Source organism: Stegastes partitus, unplaced genomic scaffold (assembly GCF_000690725.1).
Source record: "Stegastes partitus isolate 25-593 unplaced genomic scaffold, Stegastes_partitus-1.0.2 Scaffold645, whole genome shotgun sequence".
Classification (NCBI taxonomy): Eukaryota; Metazoa; Chordata; class Actinopteri; family Pomacentridae; genus Stegastes; species Stegastes partitus.
The window spans coordinates 217,156-222,608 of record NW_007578376.1 but is presented as its reverse complement, the minus strand read 5'-3'; the positions used below and the strand labels follow the sequence as shown (position 1 = coordinate 222,608).

Here is a 5,453-nt window from a genome sequence, read left to right as displayed (position 1 = left end):
TAGAATAGATGGCGATTAATTTAAGAGAAAGACGGAGACACTCTTGAATACATTTTGACACATGTGCTACCTAAGCCTGATCTCATCTGACCCACGTTTTTGATGAAGTTATGTTTCCCAGCTACATTTACTGATTATATGTGTGAACACGAACAAAAACATCTCCAATATCTCGATCTAACCCAGTTTTCTAATAACTTTTGATACTGAAATCTTTGTCTCACCAGAAATGTCATATGTTTCAGAAGGCGGACTTTCTTGGTGTCACTTTTTGTTTCTGTGATCTTCAAAGGAGCCGGAAGTAACTGATTATTAACCGATCCCGTTTCCACTGCACACATTGTTCTGTTTTAAATGATAAATTAAGAATCGGGGGTGACGTGACGCTAGAAACTAGACTCTTTCTGAGTCAGGGCACGTCTCATGAACTTATCTTCTGACGTGTGAACAAAAGTGAAATTATTGGCACACTTTCAGTTTGATTGTATATTAGCGGACCAGCGTTGTTTTAGCGTTCGGCTATGGGAGCTAGCAGCTCTGGTAGCCGGTTACTGCTCAGATACTTGAGCTTCAGTTTAACACGAAGGCACCGAAACAGCTGCTAAACACAAAAACAGCGAACTTAAAGGACAAATGCGACACTTACCAGTTTAAACACACTTCGGCTTTATAATTTACAGCCGCCACGGACTGATAATTACCGTTTAGCCACACTGGGTGCTTTAAAACAACCTTTTCCTTCTTGTTTCGGACAGTAAACTGTTTGTAAACAACTCTCTTCCCAGTGCGTCTGCGAATAGATTCCGACGTCAAGCGCAGTTCCGTTCCGCCCCTCAGCGCGTCCCGTGATGCCTCAGAAATAATACCGCAACTGTTCGTTCCTGCCTCTGATCGCATTTTTATTACGGTTAAATAATGTCCACTCATTGTTCCGAAACAGTTTACACAAGCAATTTACGTTCATACCATGAAGTGGCCTTAAGTTTGTACTTTCGTGGAAACCAGTCAAACAAAAGGTCAGTCACATTTTGATGTGTGCTACTTTTATGACGAAACAAAAAGCAACGCAAAGTCCTTTAGAGAACTATATTTTAAAAATAATAATAATAATAAAATAATACAATCACTTAAATAATTAAAAAAAAAAAAAAAACAATAATAAATAATGTGCTAAAAGATAACTTCTACTACTAACAGTAATAATTTCCGGGGGGAAAAAAATCCTTTTCTATTTATTTAAAAAAAAAATCCTATTCTTCGACGGTAATAAAACAATAAGCAACAACAAAAAAGAGAAGAGATAGTAGACATAGTTTAAATGCAAATAAAAATAATGATGATGGTAATATAAAAAAATAAATAAATAAGTAAATAAGGTCCTTAGTATATGAACAGAATTAATGACCTAAGTGGCTGATGCCCAAGGTGCATGGTACAAAAAGAACACCAGCAAAGTGTTAAGTCCATTCAGCAAAGTAATGCTAAATGGACTGCACTTATATAGCACTTTTCTACCTTAGCGGCACTCAAAGCGTTTTACAGTGTTTTCTCATTCACCCATTCACACACACATTCATACACCAGTGGCACCAGAGCTGCCATGCAAAGTGCTGCCTGCCATTGGGAGCAACTTCGGGTTCAGTGTCTTGCCCAAGGACACTTCAACTGTGGAGGGGTAAGGGATCGAACCGCCGACCCTACGATCAGAGGACAACTGCTCTACCACCTGAACCACTATTATTGTTGTTAGGGCAATAATAAAAAATTAACTATAAAAAAAAAAAGTGAGATTATAATAGATTAAAAAAAACATGTTATAGTACCACTTCTACTATTATTACCATTATCAATATAATAATAATAATCATGATCATCGTCACCATTATCATCACAATAACATTTGGTTTTTTTAAATATCTAAAGGCAGGGTCATTGAGGACAATAATAAAAAAAACAGATAAATAAATAATTAAATGCAATTAATAATAACAATAATAACCACAACAACTTTTAAAAAAAATCTAAATCTCTTAAAAATCCGTAAGGCGTGGCCATTGAGGACATTTATGCCACTGAGTAATGTGGAAATTAAAGCTTTAATGACATGTCGAGCTTCTACTGTATCAAACTATACGTATTATTGACACTATATGCATATTACACATGCTGGGTGCATTAATGGAACAAAGTGCTCTCTATGACACATACGTAGATTTTAACGATAACAACGGTTGCAGAAAATGTGATTGATCTCCGAAATGAATAAATGTCTTCGTGGGTGATGTTAAGTTCTTGGACTTTACATCCTCAAAGTTTCCAAACTGCTGACCACGGCCCTGCTGGGTGGTCATATGTTTGGTTCTTTTCTTTTTTTCAATTAATCGTATGACACAATCTATTATGTGTGACCTTTAAAAGTGTGTCACAGATGCAACCATTCATCAGTCAGTTGTCAGATACTAAGTTAATCACCAGCTTGTTTTGATCATTTATTGAATTTGAGTAAATGTTTAAGAAATAATCTAAATTATTTGATTACAGCTTCTTAAATATTAATATTGTCTGGTTTCTTTGTTCCTCTATGACAGTAAACAGAGTTTCTTTGGGTTGTGGACAAAGCGAGACATTTGAGGACAGCGTGTGGGGCTGTGATTGACATTTTTCACCATTTTTTAAAGCATATTTAGAGACCAAACAACAAATTGATAAAGAATTTAGACTACTTTAAAGAAATATAATCTAAATTCTTTGATTGCAACTTCCTAAATATGAATGTTTCTTTGCTCCTCTATGACAGTAAATTGATCATCTCTGGTTTGTGGACAGAACAAGTCATTTTAGGACGTCGTCTTGGGTTGTGATTGACATTTTTCACAATTTTCTGGCATTTTTTTTTACAGACTAATCAACTAAACAATTAGAATGCAGACTTTATTTTTAAGAAATAGAATCTAAATTCTTTGATTGCAGCTCCTTAAATATGAATATTTTCTGGTTTCTTTGCTCCTCTATGACAATAAACTGAATTCTAGGGGTTGTGGACAAAAGAAGAGGAAGACATCTTTGGTTGTGATTGACATTTTTCAACATTTTCTGACATTTTATGAACCAAAAACTAATTGATTTGTCAAGAAAATAATCAATGGATGCTAAAATATTAAGAAAAACCCCCCATTAAATTCTAAAATTATTAAATGACAAATAAAAGTTCTAGTTACATCACATCAAAGAGATTAAAGAGCTTATTAAATTAGTCACAATTTGCGAGTGCGTTTGTCATTTCCATACGTCTTGTCACAGTTGGCGGTCCACGTAAACAGCATGAATCCTGTGGAAAGAAACATTAAGTGTGATTTTTTTTTTTTTTTTGGTCTGTGTTGTGCTTGGAAGAAAAAAAACAAGCCAGACAGAGCTGGGGTTCCCCCTCCTCTACGCTGAGATCAGCAGCTGTGAGTGGGTCTATTGCATGTTTCCACTTGTGTTCTGCAGCACCTTTTACCTTTGACATTTAGGCCAACCCCCCACACACTCCTACCCCAGCAGATGCTCCATGCGAGGGGCCGCAGTGCAGCTCACAGTCCCCGGGCTGCAGGGGATTTCCCCACGGTGCTGTGCGTATGTTGTGGATGTGTGTGTGCGGCTGCCTTTCTGCCTGTGTGTCCACTTTCAGGGGACTCCCAGAGTTGCAGACTGAAGGGGAGGAACAAAGCTCACAGCGAGAGTCTAAACAGCAAAAACCCTCAGATTGTTGCCTGTGTGGGAGTGGGAAGTGGAGGCTAAAATCTGTCATATTAATGTCAATAACTCAGCTGGAGAGTGAAGACTTGGTTTACACTTACAGTACCTCTTCAGGATTTGAATACAAGTCAATATAATGCGCTGAAGGTCTTACAGGAGTGTCCAGGCTGAGACTATTACTCACAGCTGGGTGGCAGAGTGTCTCAATAATTGTTATTTTTAAGCAAATCTCTGCAGGTTATGTTTTTCGGTCACTCCCTTTTATCACTTGCTCATGTCACGTGAAAGCACATATGGACTCATATACACAATAACGAGCTTTTGCTGTGACTCTCAAACAAGTTATTCATTCATTCAATCTTTAATCAAACTCTGCAGGTACAGAGGCCTCGTTTAAAGTGTAGCCGAACAAAAAAATGTTGGCACACAAATAAAAACTTGGATGACAATAAAATATTAAGAGACAAGGTTAGTAAGATGATTTAAAACAACAACAAAAAAACCCCCATTAATTAGAGCATTTAAGTTTTAAAATAACAACAGTGTAAAATACGAAACCCAAATTAGAATATCATTCTTAGAAACCCAAATTTCCCAAAGGATAGAAATGAGTCATGCTTTCAATTGTTCTACAGGTTGTTCCAGACACAGTGACTAAAACGAGATTTTCCAAGCTCAGCAAAAGCAGTCCATCAGTTTGACATTAAAAGTCAGTAGTGAGGTAACGTATGGGGGTAGAACTTTAACAAAAGCCGCATAAATAAATGAAAGTCTATCAGGCCTCACAGAGACGGAAGACCAACCAGCCTCAGCATACACATCGCAGTGAGTATTATAGCTATCAACAGCGATACATCTTAATGCAGAGTGATCTCAAAGAAACCATTTCTTTTAACATAGTTTAACCACCAGGATGGACACAAAATGTTTAAAAATCAGCTTCTCATTGATTGAGACTCCCAGATTTTTACGCTTTCTGCAATTTTAATTGATGATGAAGCTCATAAGATATTTAAAATTTTATCTGCTTATGTCCAAAGTGTCTTAGTTCTGCTTAAAACAATGTGACAGCTTGTTTGCCATTTTTAAACTGTTATTTTACTCAATTTATTAAATTATATATAATATCTGGCATGACCTTAGAAAAAAGGCACTGATTTAAGAGTTGACTGTAAAGAAAACAGATAACGTCCTCATCAACAATTTGTTTTTTTTTTGTTTGTTTTTTTTTGTTGTTTTTTTTTTACAAATATTCAGTTTTGTGGGACCATACAATTAGAGTTTCATTGTATGTAAATCAGCTAAAAAATACAAATATTTTACAGATATTTGTCATTATTTTTTACTGTTTTTCTGTTGTTTTTGTTATGTTACACAATTGAAAACATTGTTTTTACACTTTTTTTATGGATTTTTATTTTTTACAGTGCAGTTGTTTACATCCTGCTAAACCATAAAATTCAGGAGAAGCTTCAAATGTGTTGGACAAGAGTCATATTTTAACCCAAACGTAGTATCTATTAAAACCTTATTACATAATTCTGTTGCTTGAATCAAACATAAAGCAAAAACCAAACCTCAGTCTGCTTGTTGAATTGTTGCTTCATCCTTCGTTCTGACTTCCTCATGTGGGCTTTCAAAATGAAAGCCTTTCCTAGTATGTCACAGGTGAGAAAATGGGTTCAAAATTGAATTCCATCCATTATCTATACACC

The 5,453-nt window shown here is 35.8% G+C and overlaps 1 protein-coding gene across 2 annotated transcripts in view; it reads right to left on the bottom strand.

Moving 5' to 3' along the window:
- The window catches only part of stx17 (syntaxin 17), a 19,261-nt gene extending 18,499 nt beyond the window's left edge, over nucleotides 1–762 (bottom strand). For both annotated transcript variants that reach the window (XM_008289914.1, XM_008289915.1), the window contains exon 1: nucleotides 647–762. The gene's annotated coding sequence lies outside the window, so the exon portion shown is untranslated. The remainder of the gene's footprint in view (nucleotides 1–646) is intronic.
- Between the last annotated feature and the right edge of the window lie 4,691 nt (nucleotides 763–5,453).